Source organism: Pantherophis guttatus, chromosome 4 (genome assembly GCF_059756535.1).
Source record: "Pantherophis guttatus breed Tessera chromosome 4, ASM5975653v1, whole genome shotgun sequence".
Classification (NCBI taxonomy): domain Eukaryota; kingdom Metazoa; phylum Chordata; class Lepidosauria; order Squamata; family Colubridae; genus Pantherophis; species Pantherophis guttatus.
In genome coordinates, this window is record NC_142066.1 from 79,475,089 (window position 1) to 79,499,683 (window position 24,595).

Sequence of the window (24,595 nt, forward strand, 5' to 3'; positions counted from 1 at the left end):
AATAAGAGACTTAGAGACTAAAACTTGCACAACATTATTGATGTCCATAGATACTGAACTGCAGGTTACCTTTCCGCCTGATGCAACAGCCCAACAAATTTTGGTCCAATTGGAAAATTACTACAGGCCCGTTTCAATTGAATCTTCATGCTTACTCATGTCTGAGTTCCATGGTTCAAGATTGAAACCTGGTGAACAAATTGGAGGACATTTCACCAAACTGAAAGGAATCAGAAGAGAATTGAGAGAAAGAAGCTATCTTATTGATGATATTCAAAGCATTATTAGTAACTCATTGAATTATGAATTGAAAGAAGCTATTACAAAGCTTAAATCTAGTGCCTATTGCTCAACGCACAGTGGACAATGTATGCAGACTTTTAATTGAAGAAGAAGCACTCATGTTAGCTACTCCACATTTGAGAGGACCACCCGCATCAAGAGCTCCAGCGAGGCGCCCCTTCCAAGGAAGAGCCTACGTTCCAAGGATGCCAAGATGCTACATCTGTAATTGTGTGGGACATGCCACCCGGGATTGTCCCCAACGAGTTCCAGCTCCTGTCTCATACCAGCCCAGAGGAACAGATTCCAGAGGAGGCAGAGGTAGACAAGGTCGTTGTGGTCCCAGGCGTGATCCACAAGCTCCACTCACCACATTGGCTTTAACCAACGATCCACAACCTCATCCAGAGTACAACAGATAACTCCTGTGGACTTTGGACAGTGGTGCAGCATTGTATGTTACCTACAGAAAGGAACTTTTCACAGAGATGCATGAGCCTGAACCTGAATTACGTGAACTTTATTCTTTTTCCAATCATCCTTGTCAGGTCAGAAGAAAAGGAACTGTTTATGTTGAAGAGCTCGATACATTCATTCCTGATGTTTATTATATACCAACAGCAACCAGTAATTTGCTTAGTCAGAGTCACTTGCCTAGAGCATTAAAGTTCCAGGTTCACCATCTTGAAAAAGCAAGTTACATAGTTAAAGATGGAGATATTGTTGCTGAAACCATGTTAATTGGTGGTGTTTATTACTTAAAGCCAAAGCCTAACTCGCAAACACAGACAAGTATACAAACTCCAAAAGAGGAGAGCACAGGCCCAGAGAGAGATGCTCCAGTGAGAGATCCTGTTGCTACTCCAAAGGCTCCTAAAGCCAACAAAATGAAAATTAGGAAACAGGTTGCTCAGAGCAAGCCTGAGATTCCTCATAAAACTGTTAATGTTGAGAATTCACTAACTGGTAAACCTTTGCATTCCAGGTGTATCCATAAATGGCATAGAAGATTGGGGCATGCCAGTTTCCATTTAGGAAGATGCCGGAGTTCGCAAAAGGTTTGGATCTAAAGGTGTGAAAGGTGTTTTGGGATTGTGCTGTCTGCAAAAAGGCCAAATCCAAAGCAGCAGCCATTCCCAAACGTGCTACACACCGGTCAACACGCATTTTTGATTTGGTTCACACTGAAATAGTTGGTCCTTTTCCGCCAGCACTTGGTGGTAGAAAATATTTTCTAACAATTGTTGATAATTATTCTAGATACGGATATATATATCCTATGAAAGAAAAATCTGAGACCTTTCAGATCTTTAAAGACTTTGCTGCTCTTGTTTCTACCCAACTCCAAGTTCGCATCGCCAGAATCCAGAGTGATCGTGGTGTTGAATTCATGTCTCAGCGTTTCCAGGACTGGATGCGTAAGAATGGAATTCTTCATCAGACGTCGGCTCCTTACACACCGACTTACAACAGAGTCATAGAGAGATGACAAGGGGTACTGCAAACCATGATGCGTTATCTTCTAGAAGACGCCAACCTTAGTATGCCATACTGGGGTGAAGCTATCAAATATGCAAACTACATTGTCAACCGTACTTGGAGTAGTGTAATAAATCAGACTCCTTTTGTCATGTTGTACGGGTACAAGCCCGATCTCAAAAACATCCATATTTTTGATTCATATGCTATGGTGAACATTCCCTTAGCTCAAAGAAGAAAAGGAGGTCCAGCAGTAAAGAGACTGAGATTTATGGGTATTGATAACTCAAAATGGAGCAAATTTATTGACTCTAAACATGTAATTGTGATTTCCCAATCTGCTAATTTTGAGGAAGATGTTGACTGGTCCAGGATTCATTCCAATGATCCTGGAGTTTATTTTCCTAGAGATGATACTGCTGATGCTGCGCAGATTGATGATCAAGATTCTACTAGTTCTTCTCAACCCGATGTTCCGTCTTCACAAGCCATGAATGCTGACATTAGCAATGAATGTGAGGATGAGGACGAAGCAGAAGAAGAATGGACTGTTGTTCCGAGACATTCCATGAGGGTCACAAAGGGAATCCCTCCACAACGGTATTCTTGGCAACTGACAAAAGCACCCTTGCCTTTGATTTGCAATGTTACACTGATAATTTCATGCAAATCAAACATCTTCCTGATTCAGAGCAAGGCAAATGGTATGAGGCAATGCAGGTTGAAATGGACAGTCTAAAGAAATTTAAGGTGTTTACACCTGCAAAACCTCCAGCAAACAAAAGGGTCATTGACACTCGATGGGTCTACAGAATCAAAAAGAAGCCAAATGGTGAGTCACTGTACAAGGCCAGACTTGTAGCTCAGGGTTTCGCTCAACGTTATCCTGAGGACTACACAAATACCTACTCACCGACAGTCCGAACTGAGAGTGTAAAAATTGATTTGCAACTGCAACTATCCTTGGTTTAGAAGTTTTCCAGTTCAGTGTCGATACGGCTTATCTACATGCAGACCTAGTTGAAGAGATCTACATGAGAGGTCCTCCAGGATTCCAATAGCAAGAAGGGGATACCTGGTTTCTAAACAAAAGTCTTTATGGTCTGAAACAGTCTGATTTAATGTGGTATTTATGTCTTACTGACTAAATTCAATAGGCTTTATTAAGTCCGAAACTGATGAGTGCATGTTCACAAAAAGATCTAACAATGCATATGAGATAGTTCTTGTTTATGTTGATGATATTGTTTATATTGGTCCAAATAAGCAAATGAGTGAAATTTTTGCCAAAGCTTTGCAGAGATACTTCACATTGAAATCTTTAGGTCATGTTAGCACTTATTTAGGTGTTCAGATTGAAAAAACACAGAAGGGGTTTAGTCTTTCACAAGAGGATAAAATTGAACAAATTTTGCATCACTGCAACATGAAGGATGCTAACACAACCAAAACACCCATGCAAACAGATTTTTACAACGTGACACATGAAGCAAGTCCTGAGTTTGAGGATCAAACACTTTATCGTTCAGTTATTGGGTCACTGTTGTACATTAGTAGTTGGACCAGACCCGACATTGCACTTAGCATTAATCTCTTATCTCGACACGTAGGTAAGGCAAAACAGTTTCATTGGACATGTATTAAGAAATTATTGAAATACCTAAAACCCCACCAATTATGGCAAGCAACAGACGGAGTCCGACTCCTGACAGCCGCTTAAATAGTAAGCTGTCAGACGCAAGAATCAATGAGCGAGCAGCAATTTCCCTCCACTTCAGCTGCTCGGGTCAGAACCAATCAACATAGCCCGGCAACAGCCGCGGCCGCGTAGAGTCGTAACTATGGGGACTCAACACCCATTCACACCCGGCTCGCGCATTCGTAGTCCTCCAAATACATGGGACGATGACAGTGCCTCCCGGACCGTCTCAACACAGGCGCAGTTGATGACTCAAGCAGAGCCCTGCCTTCTCTCACTGTCACAGCGGGAAGTGGAGCATCGTTCAATGGAGAAGGTCTCGAACTCATCGCCGGACCCCGGATATCAGGTAAGCCCTCTGGCGAGAATGCTTCGATCAGGGGAGGCCGGGCAGGATCTGGACTAGGAGGCAGTTCGTCAGGACGGTGTTCTGTTGTTGGTGATGAAGGATCTAAAGTAGGCCGAGGCTCCATTTCTGCAGCCCGCTGTCTCAGCTGATTTACATGCCGTCTCCAAACTCTCCCATTGGTGAGCTGGACCGTATAAGAATAGGGCCCGGTTATTTGAATTATCTGTCCTGGTAGCCACCGTAGATCTTTATCAAAGTTCAGTGCATATACCAGGTCCCCCACACCAAAGACCCTTGGTGGAATGCACGTTCCGGAAGGCGGTTTGTGGGCGTAGTTAGGGTGCAGGCGGTCTAAGGTTGTCTGAAGCTGCCTGCCCATGAGAAGCTCAGCGGGGCTTTGCTTAATGGTGGCGCAAGGAGTTGTGTGCTGGGCTAGCAGATACTGGTGAATTTTGTGGTGTCAATCAGTGGACTCTAAACGGCGCAATGCCTCTTTGGCGGATCTATGGCCCTCTCCGCCTGCCCATTAGCAGCCGGATGTAGCGGTGCCATCTGGGTATGGCGGATGCCCAACCGGGCGAGGAACAGCTGGAAGAATGCCAAAGTGAACTGCGGCCCATTATCGGTGACTATTGTATCCGGTAACCCATGGGTGGCAAACCAACCCTCCAATATCCTGATGACGGCCGTGGTGGTAGTAGAATGCATAATGGCAAGTTCCACCCATTTAGAATGGGCATCTACCATGATCAGAAAGGTTTGGCCTAAGAAGGGCCCTGCTAGGTCCAGGTGGACCCTCGCCCACAGTGTCCTGGGTGGCTCCCATTCCTGCACGGGCGCTGTAGGGGGAGCTGGAAGCATGTGCTGGCATTGGTGGCAGTGGACTACCCATTCTTCAACATGCTGGTCAAACTTTGGCCACCAAACGTAGCTTCAGCCAAGGGCCTTCATTCGAACCACCCCCGGGTGGGCAGTGTGAAGGCCAGCCAGGACCTGGCCCCTAAGATTTGGGGGCACAACCACTCTGTTACCACAAAGGAGGCAGCCCTGTAACACTGACAACTTGTGGCGCCTGCGGAAGAAAGGGAGAAACTCCGCAGACCCCTGTGAGGTTGGCCATCCCCTGCGCACCCAGTTCAGAACCTTGAACAGGACCGGGTCCACTGCCGAGCAGGCACGAACATCCGCTGCCGTCACCAAGGAAGGCAGTTCGTCCACTAAGAGGATGGCTGCCGTGGGGGCTGGGTCATGGACAGGCAAGGGAAGAGGGAAGCGGCTGAGGGCATCCGCGTGCCCAATAGCCTTACCCGGCATATATAGTAACTGGTAGGAGTAAGCCACCAAAAATTCCACCCAGCGCAACATGCATGGAGATAAGATTTGGGGGGTCTGCCTGTTCCCTGCCAGCAATCCCAGGAGAGGCTTGTGATCGGTGACCAGGTAGAAAAACCTGTCATACACGTAGTCATGGAATCGTTTTATTTCCGCTATGGCCGCTAACGCCTCACAATCAATCTGGCTGTAGTTCCTCTCCGCAGCTGACAAAGTCCTGGAATAGTAGGCGACAGGAGCCTCAGCGCCGTTTAGCAAAATGTGGCTCAGGACAGCCCCCACCCCGTAGGGGAGGCGTCGCAAGTTAAAGATATAGGCAAACAGTCGTCATACTGAACCAGGACAGCGTCAGAGGAGAGGACGTCCTTAATGGCCCTGAAAGAGTCAGTGGCGCGCCGGTCCCAGCGCCACAGGGATTTGGAGTCAAGGAGCCTATGGAGAGGCTCCGCCAAGGAAGCCTTGTGGGGCAGGAAAATCGAATAGAAATTGAGGAGGCCAAGGAAAGCCTGGAGCTGGGCTTTGGAGGTGGGGGCAGGGGCATGTTTGATTGCCTCCACCTTGGCCGGGGTGGGCCGGGGTGGGCCGGATGCCATCAATGAGGAACCCCAAGAATTCGACCCGGGGCACCCCGATGTGACATTTTTCTTTTTTCAGTTTTAACCCCGCCTTCCTAAACCATGTAAGGACAGCCCTAAGCTTATTGATGAGTTCTCCCTGATCAGCAGCCACAATCAGGACGTCGTCAAAATAGGGCATCACCCCCTGCAACCCATGGAGCAGCCGCTCCATAAGGCTCTGAAATATCCCAGGGGCAACGCTGACTCCAAACTGAAGACGGGTACACTTAAACGCACCCCGGTGTGTGATAATCGTCTGGGCCAAGGCAGTATCGTTATCCACTGGAAGTTGCTGATAAGTTTGGGCTAAGTCCAGTTTTGCAAAGATCTTTCCCCGGCCCAGGGAGTGCAGCAAGTGTTGGACAACGGGCACCGGATAATGGTTGGCTTGAAGCGCCCTATTTAGGGTCGCCTTATAATCAGTGCATATTCTAATCGAGCCATCCTGCTTGAGGGGAATCACTATCAGGGTCTCCCATTTGGAATGTTCAACTGGCTGAAGGACCCCCTGGGTGATAAGCTTATCTAGCTCCCTGTCTACCCTGGGCCGCAGGGCAAGGGGCACCCTCCGCGTTTTTAGCTATATGGGCGCCACCTGAGGGTCCAGATTAAATGAAAGGGAGGCCATTGTATTTACCGAGGCAGCCATCAAAAACATCCGCAAGTTCACGCATAATGTCAGCAGCGACATCAGAGCCAGTGATGTGGATACCAGAGAGGCCGAGGCGGAGGGCAGTGAACCATTCTAGGCCAAGTAAGGAGGGGAGACTGTCCCGCACAATGACCAGGGGTAGGTGGCCAGAAAATGAGCCATAGGCCACATGGAATGAACCACAACCTAGGGTTGGTATGACTTTCCCCTGGTAGTCCTTCAACGTGATGTGACAGGGCTGCAAGCGCCACTGGGAAACAGAGGGAAGCAGGGCTTTGAGCGCGGGCCATGCAATCAAGGATTTGGAGGAGCCCGTGTCAACTTCCATCCTACAAGGGACTCCCTCCAGGAGGATGGTCAAATAGATCTTACTGTCAGAGAATGGGGAAGAGGCGTGGCTTATGGCAACCACCGACACCTCGGCATCCTGAGAGATCGTGAAGCTCTGTCTCCCCCCCCCTCTCTCTCTCTCTCTGCGGCCAGGCTGTCTAATCTTCTGCCGCTTGAATCCCAGCTCCCCCACATCGTCCGAACTTGGGAAGGTCACACGGCAGACCCTGGACAGATGCCCTCGCTTCCCGCAATGCCGACAGATGGCAGACTTGAATCTGCAATCGGCAAGGGTGTGTGACCCGCCGCAGCCCAGGCAACAGCCCTGGGGGTTCTTAGCAGTGGGTGCCCACTTCTTCCTCTGGGTAGTCTTGAGGCGGCTCACATCTTCGTCCCCATCAAAAACACCATTGTGGTCCGCCTCCTCATAGTGGATGGACAGATGGCCATTGGGCTGGCGTCCGCCCCCAGACTGGTAGCACAGGATCTCTGCCGCAGACTTAGCAGACATCTCGGCAGCCCGTGCCTCGTCCAAGGTGATAGGGAGGGTCAGATTGGAATGGGCCAGCAGTCTTTCCTGCAGCTTCAGGTTCCTCACCCCACACACTAACTGATCTAGGGCATGTCATCAAGCTCACGGAACTCGCAATGCTGAGCCACTGTTCTCAAGGCAGTCATGTATTCATTAATAGACTCTCCCTCTCTTTGTGACCTCTTATGGAATGCGTGCCGCCGCGCAATCTTCGATGGAGCGAGAGAATAATGGTGTTTAAGCTTCTCCACCAATGTCTCCCAGGACCCCACGTACACAGGCTGAGGAGCGGCCAGGGCTCTGGCTGTCCCAAAAATTTTGCGGCCACACGAACTGAGGAAATAACCCCTCTTCCGAACACTAGACACTTCGGGCAGGTCATTCGCCTGCAGGAAACACTCGAATCTCTTGAGGTAATCCTCCCAGGTTTCCAAAGCTGTGTCGAATGGTGTGAATGCCGGAAGGCCCGTCGCCATCGTGGTTAATTCTGCTTGGATATGCTCACCGCTGCAGCTCGGTCGAGTGTCCAGCAACCGTCACCTCATGCAGATCCCACCTTCGTCGCCATGTGTAAAATCCAGTGGACAAACACAGACGGAGGCTTGGTTGCTCGAACTTAACTTTATTAACAAGAACACCAAACAAGAACCACCAATTATGGCAAGCAACAGACGGAGTCCGACTCCTGACAGCTGCTTAAATAGTAAGCTGTCAGATGTGAGAACCAATGAGCGAGCAGCGATTTCCTTCCACTTCAGCTGCTCGCGTCAGAACCAATCAACATAGCCCAGCAACAGCTATGGCCACGTAGAGTCGTAACTATGGGGACTCAACAGTATCACCTTGCCTTGCAACCGGCCCGAACGCCCGCCTTGGACTGCCTCCAACTGCTCCAGCAGGTCATTTTTATTTAATTAATTTAATTAAGAATACTGCAATGGGCATAAATGATGACCGGTCAAAAGTGCGAGGACCTGTCAGAAATCGCATTTTTCAGCCCTCTGGGTAGTCCCTATGTGCATATGGACTACTCAGAGGGCTGAAAAAGTTATTTTTGACCAGTCCTCACACAAGACCCTACTGTTCCGACAGGTGGGGCTGTCTAACTGAATGATTTTAAATTGGGTTTTAATTTTGGGTTTTAAAATTCGGCCAATACTATTTAATGATTTTAATTAATTTTAACTATGATATTGTATATTTATGTTTTAATTCTGGCTGTACATCACCCCGAGTCCTTCGGGAGAAGGGCGGTATATAAATAAAATTATTATTATTATTATTATTATTATTATTATTATTATTATTATTATTATTATTGTTGTTGTTGTTGTTGTTGTTGTTGTTGTTGTTGTTGTTATTACTATTATTTAATCTTTAGTGAGATTCACAGCCTTTGAGACTGGTTAATAGCTCAGCAGCTCGAGCCCTAACCAAGGACCTAGGAACTGTTAAGGTATCGTCGGAGGATGTAAGCTGTTCCGAGTAAGGTGGTTTTTTGTAGAGTCAAAATGTTCAAGTCCGTCAAATTTAGAATTTCTAAATAGCGGGGTAGCCCTTTGGGTATTGCTCCAAGGGCTCCAATTACAATCGGGACAATACACGATTTCTTTTTCCACAGTCGCTCAACTTCAATTTGCAAGTCCCGGTACTTTGTGATTTTTTCTTGCTGCTTATCTTAAATCCGTGCATCACCAGGTATTGCAATGTCAATGAACCATACTTTTTTCTTTTCAACTATTGTTATGTCAGGTGTGTTGTGGACCAAGTGCCTGTCAGTCTGAATCCTAAAGTCCCACAAGATCTTGAGTTTCTCATTTTCTAAAACTTTCTCAACCTGATGTTCTCAGTGGTTTTTGCTGTACTCAAATCCAAACTTCTGGCACAATTTCCAGTGAATGATCTTAGCAACACGGTCATGGCATTGTAGGTAGTCAGTTTGTGAAATTTTGCTGCACCAGTCCTTGAACTTACGACTGTCCTCACATTTTACATTTTGCGACCCTATCTTGTCACCGTGGTGAAGAGAAGTAGTGGTGAAATGACTGACACAGTTGTTAAGAATGCTGCAATGGGCATAAATGTGAGAAAGGTCATAAATGTGAGGACCCGTCAAAAGTGTGAGGACCAGTCAGAAATGACTTTTTTCAGCCCTCTGAGTAGTCCCTATGCACAAAGCCACGCCCACCCGGTCACATGACCAGCTAGCCACACCCACCCGGTCACATGACCAGCTAGCCACGCCCACCCAATCACATGACCACCAAGCCACATCCCCAACTAAGCCATGCCCACAGAACCGGTTGTTAAAACAGTTGAATCCCACCACTGGTGTGGGCTTTACATTTATTTCATGATCCTGTAGTGTGGATCTCTCAACAATCTAACAATTATAACTTTAACCTGAAAGCAAAATCAGGAGATTTCCATAGCCAAGGGGGAACCTCAGTTAGCAGGAAAGGTTTGGCATGGCTGGATGCACATTGCTCAAATCTGCAGTTTGCACACTCAAATAACTCAGCTTTATTTTGCAGATATAGTGATATCTGTAAAGATATACAGTTAAAATGGTACCATAGATTATGCTATTTAAATACTGCCCATTTCCTATCAATTCTTTCCTATCATTTCTTTCCCAAGGTCATTATTCATCTAGACTTTTTGTACCAAATACACAGGATGTGTGCCCCCAAGCAACCTGTGGGAAGAATCTAATAAGTGTTATTATGGTTAGTAAGCTGTTCCAAATAAAGCTGCCTTTTGCAATGGACTGATGCTGATTTTTGTCAATGCTGGTTGTGCTCCACATGTTTTGCAATACTATTGATACTATCTTTGTTTTCTTTTGTCACAGTTGTTCTGCTTCTCTTTGCAGATCTTTGTATTTTGTGATTTTCCCCCTCCTTTCTCTTCTCTTCCATTGTCTCCAGGTATTGCAATATCTGCTGTCCAGACTTTTTTTTCATTCCTACTGATAGCTGTTAAGTTTGGGGCATTTATCTGGCAAGTCTGCTTGAACTCTAAATTTAAAATCTAGAGCAATTTACTTTCATTTTTTTATTACCTTGCCTATTTTATGACCCCAACTTTTCTTGTTTGCAGGCACATGGTTATTTCTTGAAGATATTTCAATGCACCATTGTTGCTACATGCCATTGGTTGTAGTCAGTCTGTAATTCTTTGTTTGCCCATAGCTGAGAGCAGAACTGCACAATTTTTTCTTTGTCAGGTGTTGACTGGCTCCCTGCAGACTCTCTACTAATGGATTTGTAGAAACATTTCTGATTTGATTGAAATTCGATGTCAGGCCTGCCTCCATTTAAACCCCAAGAAAGAAAACCCCCAACTCCACTGATGTAGAGACGGTGTACTTTTACTGAGTTCGAAATGACAGCAGCGAAAGCAAGGCAAGATCTGAATCAAAATGTGCAAAAGTTACAGATCGAAAGGGTCCCTTGCTGAGTGTCCAATCAACATCCAGTATGATGTTATGTAAAGCTCATTGTCAGGTATTTCTCCCATCTGGAGTGCTAGGATGGTTGGCCTTGACAGGGTGTAAACATCTCCACTCAGAAAGATCAGTAATTCTTGAGAGCAAACCTCTCTTTTAGTTCACATGGATTTCACCTCACCAGCTCACTTCCCCAATTCAAATGCTATGTCCCTCCTCCCCATTACTATGGCAACCGAAAGCAAGCATGCATCAAAGTAGAATCCCATGCTGGAGATCCAGCTGACATTGGAGATTCTGCCTATAGTGTGCAATTGATCTCCTGATCTTCTTGGCTATAGCTGTTATTTGCTGCTTTATTTCCAGTGCTTCTTTAATCTTCCTTGTTTCTAGATGATATTTCATGATCAGATATTCTCTAGTCTTCTTCTTCAGCTTCTTCTTCTTTATCTGTTGTAGCTTGCTTGCATCTGATTTTAGCATGCTGATCTTATTTCCCAGCCTGATCCTGAATTTGGTAGCACAGTCTTTTTTTTCTTCTTTGTTAATTTTGCTTCCAAAATATTCAGTTATTTCTATTAATTGGCTTGCTTGTAGTGGTGAATTGGTGCTTATAATTGATATAGTTGATAAGAGCCTTGGTGGTGCAGCAGACTAAAGCACTGTTAAGTAACACCACCTGCCTGCAATTACTGCAAGTTCAAATCTCACCAGGCTCAAGGTTGACTCAGTCTTCCATTCTTTTGAGGTAGGTAAAATGAGGACCCGGTTTGTGGGGGCAATAAACTGACTTTGTCTAAAAAAGAACACCGCTTAGGGGGAGGGCTGAAAGCCCTACTAAGCAGGTATATACAAAAGTATGAAGGCTATTGCTTAAACGCAATGTAAGCCACCTTCTCCGGAAAAGGGTGGCATATAAATCGAACCAATAAATAAATAAATAAATATTACCATATTGGCATCTTTTAATACTTGTGCTAGCTGTTTCTTTGAACAAACTTGAGGCTTCTGGTTGGCGCCACCATCGTCGCTAGACTGTCTCCTCAAGACCGCCAGCTCCGTCGTCCATAAAGAGCCGCCTCTACAGCTGAGAGGCGGCTCGAAAAACTCTGAGTTCCACAGGAACCGTGAGGAGAGCCGGCAAGATCAGGTAGAGCCCCTTGCAAAGTCCCCAGATTGCCTTTTTTGCTTCTGGGGAGGAAGCAGGATGAGGCTCCCTATTCAGCTCGCCGAGGCTCCGGACCCCTGGAACAACTCTGCATCTTGCAGAGCTAGATGACACGACCAACTTTATCAGCGAAAGTAAAGAGAATTATCAAAATAAACAGGGTGGACTCTGGACCTGAAATTTAAAACTGCAAGTATTTGTACTAGCCCTGTGATTGAATCTAAAGAATGGAGAAAGAGTGAAAGTTTGTTAAAATGGCATCCGGCTTCAGCACTAGGAAAAGCTGAAAGCGAAAGTGGATTTGCATTATTGTTTCAATACGTTACAAAGTATTTAAAGTAACAGCGCTGGCTAGAAGAAAACGGAAAAGTCCTTTTTAAAGAGATTTTGATCTATTCTTTTTCCCTTAATTGATTAAAGTTGGGGAAATTTTTGAGAGGACTTTGTGGTGGTGAAAAGGGAGGGAAGACTTCCTTTTTTAGAAAAAGCTAGACTACATGGCAGAATGTCTTCAAAGCAAATAAAGCCAGACACTAAAGCTGTAGGGGGGGGCTCCCCCACTCATAAGTTACAAGACCAGTTTTCCAGCTTGCAGACAGAGAGCCAGATAAAGGAGACTGGTTTTGAAGATTTGAAGGAATTTATTGTTGTGGCTCTGATGAAACAAGATGAAATTATGGATCAGAAGTTTAAAAAATCCCAACAGGAAATTAAGGAGGTGGTTCAAGAAAAGTATGATAAGGTGAAGCAAGATATACTGACAGTTTTGACTGGCTTGTCAGAAGTGGTTGTCCAGATTGACAAAAAAGTGGAAGAACTTAGTTCAGAAGTAGAATCCAAAATGAAGGAAGCTGATTATAAAATTTCTAATGTGGACAATAAAATGCAAAGGATCGAAAATGAAGTGACAATGATGCAATTTAGATTTATGGAGTTTGCTGTAAGATTGAGAGGCATAAAGGAAAATAACAGAGAGGATTTGAGAAGGGTTTGTGCTGATGCCCTGGCTGTGATGCTAAAGGTTAGCCCTGAAGAGATTTTGCGTAAGATTGACAAGGTTTACAGAGTGAATTCGTGGGTGGCAAGGGAAAGGCAATTGCCTAGAGATGTGGTGATCTACTTTATAGATAGAAGAATAAGAAATGACATCTTGCAAAAGTCTTTTGTTTCTACCTTACAAGTGGATGGAAGGCAGATTGGGATTTATAAAGAGCTTCCGCCTAAAATGTTAAGAGACAGAAAGGATTTTGGATTTTTGGTGACTGAATTAAAGAAACAGCAAATTCTATTTATTTATTTTATTATTATTTTTTATTGCAAAAGTTTTACAATTACATTTTCACCCCATTTCCCCCCCCATCCCAGCCCCCACGCCCCACCCTAACCCCCCCAAAGCCCCCCTAACCCTCCCCCCTGACTTCCACAAAATATAATCCCATCAAAATCCCCTTTTTATAAAACTTGAACCCCTCAGACCCCCTTAAAAAAATTTTTTTTTATCTTCACAGTTTTCATACATTTCTATTTTTATATAATACTTTCAATGAAAAACTATTTGGTACTTTCTAACTTGATATTTGTTCTGGACATAATCTATCCATTTTTTCCATTCCCATTCATAAGTCTCTTGTGAGCGATCTTTTAAATATGCTGAGATCTTCGCCATCTCGGCAAAACTGGCCATCTTCAAAGTCCATTCTTCGATAGTGGGTAAAGCTTCATTTTTCCAATATTTACCTATCAATAATCTCGCTGCAGTAATCATGTACAATATCAGCTTAATTTCATCCTGTGTAAAACCCTTTACTATACCCAATAAAAACAATTGTGGAGAAAAAGGAATTTTTTTCTTCAAAATATTCTGCATAACCCACCATATTTTTATCCAAAAAGCCTTAACTTTCTTACAATTCCACCAAACATGATAATATGTAGCATCTAAACAATCACATCTCCAACATTTTGGCTGAACATTAGGATACATACAGGATAATTTCTTGGGATCTAAATGCCATCTGTAAAACATCTTATAAAAATTTTCCCTCAAATTCTGCGATTGCGTAAATTTAACATTCTGAACCCATATTTTCTCCCATGTTTCCAACATTACTGGTTCTGCAAAATTCTGTGCCCATTTAATCATGCAATCTTTAACCAATTCAGTTTCTGAGTCCCTTTCTAACAAAACATTATATAGCCTTTTGATATGCATTGGACCTTTCTCTTTTATATGTCTAACCAACTCTTCCTCGTGCAACATAATACCAGTTTTTTGGTCCTCTTTCCATCTCAGTTGAAGTTGATTGTATTGTAACCAGGTTAAGTTAATCCCTTCGCCCAACAGTGTCTCTAATGTCTTCAGTTGCCATCTGCCCACATCTGTAAAAAGAACCTCTTTATATAAAAACCCCCCGAGTGACATTATATTTGTATTCCAAATAATATGACCAAGATCCAGCCACAACGGTATTTTATAATCCCATTTGATTCGGTGCTTCTTCCATACTCTCATCAAAGAATCTCTAAGTATATGACTTTTAAATACTTTATCCACTTTGTTTTCATAAAACAAGTAAGCGTGCCAACCAAATTCGAGATCAAAACTTTCTATATTCAATATTCCAGTCTTTTTCCTTCCAAACCAATCGCTTGCTTGAGTCAAAGCTGCTGCTTCATAATATAACTGTAGGTTTGGAAGTTTGAGACCTCCCCTTTCCGGAACATCTTGCATAATTTTCAATTTCACTCTCAGTTTTTTCTCGTTCCAGACAAACTTATTCACTCCAGTTTGCCACTCTTTCAGTTGTTTATCACTTTTAAGCACCGGAATCATTTGGAACAAAAAGAGAAATCTTGGCAAAATGTTCATCTTAACTGCTGCTATTCTTCCAAGTAAAGAAAGCTGCAGTTTTTTCCATGTCTCCATATCTTTTTGTACCTCTCGCCACAACACCTCATAATTATTTTGAATCAGTTTCATATTAGATTCTGCAACCTGAACTCCTAGGTATTTAACCTTTGAAACAATCTCAAAACCTGCCCTCTTTTCAAGTTCATGTTTTCGATCTTGTGTCATATTTTTGACTATCAGTTTAGTTTTTTTCTGGTTCAGTCTAAATCCTGATACTGTACCATAATCTTTTATAATGTCTTTCATCAGGATTATTGATTCCACCGGCTGCGTTAGGGTAACAACCAGATCATCTGCAAATGCCCTTATTCTGTAGTCCTCTTGCCTTATCACTATTCCTTTCAAGCTGGTCGAATCCCTTATTGTATTCAACAAGACTTCTAATGTCAAAATAAATAACAAAGGGGATAACGGACAACCTTGTCTTGTACCTTTTTCAATTTTAAAGTCTGTTGTCAAACTTCCATTAATGATAATCTGTGCCTTTTGCTCTTGGTAAATTGCTGAAACCGCCAGTATAAATTGATCCCCAAAATCCATTTTTTCCAAAGTCTTTAATAGAAAATTCCAATCCATTCTATCAAAGGCTTTCTCCGCATCCAAAAAGGCCAGCACTGCAGGGATCTGTTTATTCTTCTCAAGATATTCCAATAAATCTATCACTTGCCTTACATTGTTCTTCATGTATCTACCCTCTATAAATCCCGCTTGATCATCATGAATCACCTCTTTAATTACTGGCATCAACCTGTTGGCTAATACTTTTGCATAAATTTTGTAGTCATTATTCAGAAGAGATATTGGCCTATAATTTTCCGGTTTTTTAGGACTGCTTGCTCTTTTGGTATCAAAGAGATATAAGCTGTTTTCCATGATGGGGGTATTTTACCCCCTCGTTGTATATTACAAAATAAGTCTCTAAGTTGTTCCACCATTTCTGCTTGTAAAGTTTTATAATACACTGCAGTCAAACCATCTGTTCCCGGAGCTTTGGCAGTTTTCAGTTGTTTTATTGCTGCAATTATCTCCTCAGTTGTTATAGGATAATTCAGTCTTTCCTTTTGTTGATTAGTAACTTTTGTAACTCTTTTATTTTCTAGATATTTTTCTATAAGTCCATTCTGTATGTCTTCTTTAGCATATAATTTAGTATAGTAATCTACAAAAACTTCTTTAATTAATTTTTGTTGATAAATTTCTGTCCCTCCAATATCAATACAATCGATGGTCCGCATACTCTGCTTCTTCCTTAAAGTATAAGCCAGCCATCTGCCCGGTTTATTAGCATTACAAAATGTATTATGCTTTGCGTATTGTAAATTTGTTGCAACTTGGTCCGCCATAAGCATTTGAAATTGGTCTTTCAAAAGTTTTATAGCACTATGTGCTCTTTCATCTGTTGGATTTTTAATAAGTAACTGTTCTTTTTTCTTTATTTCTACTTCAATTTCAGCTCTTTTTTTTTGTCTATTCAGTTTATATTTAGAGTTCATATGAATGAGTACCCCTCTCATATATGCTTTACTCGCGTCCCAAACAATTTCAATAGGGGTATCCTTGTTCAAATTAATATCAAAAAATTCTTTCATCTGCTTCTTGAGTTCAATTATATTTTTTTCATATCTAAACAGATTTTCATTTAGTCTCCATGATCTTCTCTCAATTTTTGCAATCTCGATTTCTATCCATACTTGGCTGTGGTCAGATAAAGTTCTTGGAAAGATTTTAGTTCTTTTTGTTTTAACAAGTAAATCATTTGATACTAAAATAAAATCAATCCTTGAAAAAGATCTGTGTCTATCAGAAAAAAAAGTATAATCCAAGTCTTTTAAGTTATGTATTCTCCAAACATCCTTTAGTTCCAAATCTTCTTTCATTTCAAAAAAAGTTTGTGGTAGTCTAATCTTTGACTTCGCCAGACTTTTTTTATCTAATTTGGAGTCAATTACTCCATTCCAATCTCCCATAATCAAAATTGATCTATAGTCCCATTGCAATATTTTAGTATGCAAAATTTTATAAAAATGATCCTGCTGTTGGTTAGGCGCATAAATCCCAATCACAAGAATTTGGCCATATGCAGTACACAGTTCAATTGCTACAAACCTACCACCTTCATCTGCCTCTATAATTTTAGCTGACAATCTTTTATTTATATAAATAACCACTCCATTCTTTTTTTCCAAATTTGAGGCTGTAAAATGTATTCCTAACTTTGAGTTTATCAAATATTTTTGATCTTGCGTTCTAATATGAGTTTCTTGTAAACAAATTATATCATTATTAAATTGTTGTAAATATGTAAATATTTTCTTCCTTTTCTGTGGTGAGTTCAGTCCATTCACATTCCAAGACAAAAACTTAACCATCATGCATACCTTTTTGAAGCAACGAGCAAGATTGCCGGATGTCTTCCGAGGCCACCGACTTTGCTCTCCCCATAGCTTCCCTTTGTTCTGTAGTACTCTTAGTTCCTTTTTTATATTGTTGTGCCATAGCTCTTTCTTGCAATTGTTTTTCTTTAAGTTGTTTTGAAACTGCACGAGTTATTCGCTGGTCTTTAGCTTCAGCCATATGCTCTAGGTCCAATGCCACATCTCTTGTAGTCAGAATTGGAGAAGATTCTAACAAGGGTTCCTCCAGAAAACCTCCTACAGCACCCTGCGCTTCTGTTGGGTCTTCAATCTGCTTAAGCTGCACTTCCAACTCTTGCTGGGGTTGCTTCTCCTTCTCACTCTCCTTTATCTCCAATACAGTAGATGAACGTGGAGATGGTGATCTCTCCTTGAAAACATTATAATAGAAATATTCCGCTTTTTCAACAGTATTCAGTCGGTGTCTTTCCCCCTGATATTTCAAAATTATGCCCGTTGGAGCATCCCATCTGAATGGGATTTCTAATTTGTTTAATTCCTTTACTAAAAAACTAAAATCTTTTCTATCTTTCAGCATCTTTGGTGGAAGTTCTTTATAAATTCCAACCTCAGTTCCCTCAACTTGCACAGAGGAAAGGAAAGATTTTTGCAGAATATCATTTCTCATTCTTCTATCTGTGAAGTATATCACCACATCTCTTGGTAATTGTCTTTGTCTGGCCACCCATGAGTTCATTCTGTAAATTTTGTCTATTTTGTAAAAGATCTCATCAGGATTAATTTTTAACAACACAGCCAAGGCATCAGCACAAATCTGTCTCAAATCCTGCCGTTCACTCTCCTTAATCCCTCTAATTCTTATGGCAAATTCCATAGACCGGAATTTCATCATCGTAATTTCATCTTCAACTCTCTGTATTTTATTATCCACATCAGAAATTTTAAAATCAGTATCCTTTATTTTAACATTCACTTCTGATTTAAATTCTTCCAGTTTGGAATCCACTTTGATAATAATTTCTGACAGGCCAGAGACTGCATTTGATAATTTATCAGTCACCTTGTCATAATTCTCTTTCACCAAATTTTTCATTTCAGTAATTTCCTGCTTAATTTCCTGTTGAGATTTTTGAAATTTATCATCCAAAGCCTGCGTGATAAATTTTTTTAAACTTTCAAAATCAAACTGCTCTTCAGGCTTGTGTGTGGGAGATCCCCCCCCTGTTGCCTTGCTTTCCTGCTTTTTAGAAGCCATTTTATCACGTGAGTTAGATTTTCTAAAAAGAGAAATTCTTTTTCTTTTTCTTCCAGCACCACAAAGTCCTCTAAAAAAATCCCCCAGCTTTAATCAAATTAGAAGTAAACTTGTATGAAATCAGCTTATTTTAGAAAGGGATTTTTTCCATCCCTCTTCTCCTATGCTCGTAACAAACAGCGCTACAATGTAGCTTATTAGAATAGCTTTAGAAAGTCACTTTCCCTTTCAGCTTGTTAACTTGTTAGCATTGGAGCGGCGCCATCTTTTCAAGCCGCTTCCACTCCCTTAAATTTTTAATCAGGTCAAGAAGTCACGAAGAAAGGAAAATACTTGCAATTCCTTGGTTTCAGGGTTTCCCCGTTAATTAGCAGGGTTAGATTCAATCAGTTTGTTTGCTGCTGCCGGCTTGCTCTGCATTAGCAGAGTCGTCCCACGCCGTCCGGAGTCTTCGCAAGTTGAAAGGGAGCCGTGCCTGTTTCCTCCCCAGTAATAAACTTCTGGGGGCTCACAGGGGCTCAACCTGCGCCTTGCCAACTCTCTCCTTCAAATCCTGCAGATTCTGGAGTTTTCAAGCTGCTCCTCACGATCGAAGCGGCTCTACAAACGGCGGGGCTGACGGACCTTAAAAAAGGCACGTCTTCACCAGAGCCAGCAAAACAGGAAGTCCAGCAAATTCTATTTAGATGGGATGCTCCAGTTGGCATAATATTGAGGTATCAAGGAGAGAGATATCGACTAAATACTTTTGAAAAAGCGGAAGAATTTTACCTCAATGTTTTAAAAATTGGTTCAACATCCTCACGTACATCTTCAGTGTTAGGAATACAGAAGGGTGATACAGAAAAGCAATTTGAACAAGAGATTGAACTGCAGCGGAAGCAGAGGGAGATGGAGGCAATGGAAACACAAGGGGGCTATAAAGCTAAAGATCAGTGTATAACTCTTTCAGCCTACAAACAAATTCTAGAAAAACAACAACAGCAGAGGTTTAAGCCACCATACAAGAAGGGAGTCAAGGGAAAAACACATAAACTCGAAGCCATGGGAGGAGCCAAGCCGAATATAACAAGGGGGTAAAATACCCCCTTAAGGGGAAGCAGGTTCTACAAAATCAGAAAATTTTAGACTAATATCTCTCTTGAATACGGATCATAAAATTTTTGCAAAAGTATTAGCCAACAGATTAATGCCAGTTATCTAAGAGGTGATTCATTATGATTAAGCAGGACTTATAGAAGGCAGATATATGAAAGATAACGTGAGGCAAATTACAGATTTATTGGACTATTTTGAGAGGAATAAACAGATCCCTGCAGTGCTGGTATTTTTGGATGCGGAGAAGGCCTGTGATCGAGTGAATTGAAACTTTCTATTATAAACTTTGAGAAAGATGGATTATGAGTGCGTTGAAGGGAATAGCTATAAGGCAAGAGGAATACAGAACAAGGGCATTTGCAGACGATCTGGTTGTTACCCTAATATGATTCATGGAATTAACAATTCAAATGAAAGATATTATAGAAGAAAAAACAAAGACGACCGTTGTGGTTGGTTTTTGGTTATATCATACGGAATATAAATATAGAGTCACTCGGAGGGTTTTTATATATAGAAGTGTTCTTCAATGATGGGGGCAGATGGTAATTAAAGACATTAAATATACTGTTGGAAGAAGGGATTAATCTGAGGTGATTGTTTGGATGTTACATATTATCATATAAAGTGAAGGCTTTTTGGGTTAAAATTTGGCGGGTTATGTAAAATGTTTTGAGGAAAAAACTCCAATTTTTTCCTCAATTGTTTTTATTGGGTATAGTTAAGGATTTTTTACTGGGTGAAATAAAATTGATATTGTATATGGTGATAGCAGCTAGGTTATTGATTGGTTAATATTGGGAAAGGGATGTTATGTTCACTATCGAAGAATGGACTCTGAAGGTGGCCAGTTCTTTGGCGAAGATTTCAGCATATTTAAAAGACCGGACCCAAGAGATCTATATATGGGAGTGGAGAAATGGATGGATTATGCAGAATAAATATTAAACCAGGATGTACCAGATAACTTTTAGCTGAAGGTTGTGTAGAAATGTATAGTATGTATGGGGTAGAATAGTTGTATGTTAGGAAGAAATGTATAGTACACAGGGGGTAGAGTAGATGGGCGGTAAAGTATTATATAATGTGATTTGGATTTGGATTTCACCCTGGGGAAGTCATGGGGGTAGGGGAGGGTAAGGGAGGGTTAGGGAGGGAAAGGGGGGGGCTTGTGTAAATATTGTTTAATACTTTCCTCTTCTATCTTTTCTTTTTCATATAGTTTTTAATAGTAATTTTGTACTATGTTTTTCTTCTCCTCATTTCCAAATCTAATTTGTCCTTGCTCATCTATTAGCTGTGATATTTTCCTTGAGTCTCTTTCTTTTTTCAGTTTATATGCTAGCCATCTGCCTGGTTTATTAGCATCTTCAAAATATTTCTGTTTAGCATTCCTGATTTTTTGTGCTAGATCTTCTTTCTCTATTAATCCCATTTTATGTTTAATTGTATCCATTTTCATTTTAAAGTCTTTTTTTGGGGGAACTTCTGCAGTACTTTTTCAAATTTCTTGTAATCATCCTCTAACGTTTTATATGATTGTCTTTTCTTAATATTTCTTTTTCTTGTATAGTCAATCAGGCCTCTGGCATAGGCTTTCATAGTGTCCCACCGATTCTGCATTGATGTATCCTCTTTTCTATTTTTTTTTTTTTTTTGAGAAAAAAGACTAACTCTTTCTCCATTTTCTGTAGAAAATCCTTTTCTTTTAATATTGTAGTATTTAGAGTCCATCTAGACCTTCTCCTTTGTCCTTTCCATCTCACCTTCATTGGATTATGGGCTGCCCAGATATTACACTCTATGGCTATTTCTTCTATGTTCAAGGTCAAGTCCATTGTCAACCATATCATATCTATTCTAGACCATGATAAATGTCTATTAGAATAAAAAGTGTATTGTCTGTTTTTTGCATTTCTTTCTCTCCATATATCTTTTAAATTTATTTCCTCTATCATCTTGAAAAAGGATTTCAGCAAATGTCAGGTGTGCTTCCTTCAAAGTCCAAGAAAGGATGACCCAGACTCCATTGTTTATAGAATCAGGTACTTTTACTGGAAAATGAAGTGATCGCAACCAAAGAAAAGCAGGATCTGAGACAAGAGCGCGAAAATTACAGATAGAAAGCATCCCCTCCCACTGTCCAACGTAAATCATCCAATCCAAAGGTCTCCCAGGGGTCAGGTGGAAGCACACGTCTGGTGGTGTCATCAATCAGGAATGCTGTGGCCGTTGACCCGATACCAGCTTCAAAGATACAATACTATATTTTAGGATTTACTTTCGTTTCTCTGTCCAGCATGCTTACAACTCCCCCCTCCCCCTGTTACCATGGCAGCCAAAGCAGGAAAAAGCAGAGACTGACATTCGGCCCCGCTTCTGAAGAAAGGAAACCCTTATGCCTGAAAGAGAGGAGAAAGGAGGTAATAACACAATACAATATACATATATAGAAATCAGGGTTTATCAGGATATTTGGTGTGAAACAACTTTACTTTCTTTGGTGCCCGGACATCACATTTGTTCACCCATTCAGCTTTAGACAATGGGAAATGTTTCCAGGCCACCAGATATTGCACTCTACCATGATGCTTCCTGGAATCCAATATCTCCTTAACCTCAAAATGTTGTTCCCCTTCAATCAGTATGGGGACAGGAGGAGGCTCTTGGTCTGGACATAAAGGGGACGAATGTTCCAGTTTCAGCAAGCTGACATGAAACACGGGGTGAATTCGTCGCAATTTTTTTGGCAATTCCAATTCAACTGTGACTGGATTAATGACTGGATTAATTGGGAAAGGGCCGACATACTTGGGTCCAAGCTTCTTTGACTTTTGTGGGGTTTGTAAATACTTGGTAGAGAGGTAAACCATGTCCCCCACTTTATAAGCATGTGATGGGCACCTCTTTTTATTGGCTTGGGCTTTATGTGCTCGATGCGCTTCATCTAGAGCTTTTCGAGTTACTGCCCAAATCCCTCGTAACTGGTCAATCCACTCAATCAAGGAGGGGTTCTGTGGGTCATTTTGGGGTAGCTCTGGGATTTGGCCAGAAGCCACCTTGAACAGAGTGAACCCTGTGCTGCTATGTATGGAGTTATTATACGCCACCTCCGCAAATGGCAATAAGTCCATCCAGTTATCTTGCTGATAATTTATGTAACATCTCAGATATTGTTCTAACACGGAATTGGTTCTCTCACAAGCCCCATTTGTCTGGGGTGGTGGGCGGAGCTTAACCCCTGGGCGGAGCCTATCAACATTAGAAATTCCTTCCAAAAGTTGGAGGTAAATTGCACACCCCTGTCGGAGATTATACGTTTTGGAGCACCATGTAACCTATAAACATGTTGAATAAACATTTTTGCAAGGGTTTTAGCTGAAGGGATCTTAGGATATGGGATGAAATGCACTTGTTTGGAAAACAAATCAGTTACTGCACATATGACTGTGCACCCCCCACTATCCGGCAGGTCTACAATAAAATCCATTGATATCTCTTTCCACAGGGCATTTGGCCTCGCCACACTCTGAAGTAGACCAGATGGCTTCCCCAGAGGTCTCTTAGCTGAGGCACACACTGGGCAGCTAGCTACGTATGCCTCTATGTCCTTTTTGAGTGCGGGCCACCAGAATTGTCTTTTAACGAGATGGAGAGTTTTAACAAATCCAAAGTGTCCCACCACCTTGGCATCATGAGCGTGCTGCAATACTGTTACTCTCAAACTGGCAGGAACATACAATTTGGCTCCAACCCAAGCTAGTCCATCAAGAAGTGTACATTCATTCAAGTGGGTTTGAAACCACTCGTCAGTTTTCAAAGCTTCTTGTAGTTTCTGACACAAATCGCCAGAGAGGGCTGGATTGCCCCTCACTTGTGCTCTGGTAGTCACTGGTGCCACCAGATGGGTTGAAGGGATGATCGGGCGAACCACTTCCTCCTTGGTACTGTTGTATTGAGGCAATCTGGAAAGTGCATCAGCCATGAAATTCTTTCCACCAGGAAGGTAGTGTAGAGTGAAATTAAAATGGTTGAAGTGCTGAGCCCAGTGAACTTGCTTTGGTGACAGCTTACGCGGTGATTTCAACGCCTCCAGGTTTTTATGGTCAGTCCAAACTTCAAAAGGATGCTTAGCTCCTTCAAGAAATTATCTCCAGGTTAACAATGCCCAACGTACTGCAAAAGCTTCCTTCTCCCATATGGCCCATCTCCTTTCGGTCTCCGACAATTTACGGGAGGTATAGGCACAGGGTTGTAATTTCCCTTCTGCATTCTTTTGCAGGAGTACTGCTCCTACTGCCACGTTGCTCGCGTCAGCCTGTACTACAAAAGGCTCTTCCATGTCTGGATGTTTGAGGAATGGTTCAGCGGCAAACAACTGTTTTAGCTTTTCGAATGCCGCCTGACAGTCCATAGTCCACTCAAGGGCCTGGGAGGGCTTTGGTTTTGCTTCACCTTTTGTTTTCAGGAGATTTGTTATTGGTAGTGCAATTTTTGTGAACGAGGGGATGAATTGTCTATAGAAATTAGCAAATCCCAAGAAGCTCTGTAGTTGTTTGCAGGTGCGTGGCGCGGCCCATTCCAATACAGCCCGGACTTTTCCAAGATCCATCTCTATTCCTTCATGCAATATGCGATATCCAAGATAGTCAATTTTGCTTTGGTGGAATTTGCACTTGGAGAGCTTGGCATACAGTTCAGCAGTCCTGAGTTTTTTCAGGACAGTTCGTACCAATTTCACATGGTCGTCCATGTTCTCAGAGTAGATAAGAATGTCGTCCAATTAGACCAACACCCCTTTATACAAATGCTCGTGCAGTACTTCGTTGATCAATTGCATGAACACAGCAAGGGCTCCTTGTAGTCCAAAAGGGAGCACTCGAAACTGGAAACATCCCAGTGGGCAGTTAAATGCTGTTTTCCATTCATCCCCTTCCTTAATTCACACTCTGTAGTAAGCCTCTCATAAGTCGAGTTTGGTGAATATCTTCCCCTTTCCTAGGTGGGCTAGCAGGTCCTTCATAAGCAGCAGGGGGTAGACATTTTCCACGCAAATGGCGTTCAG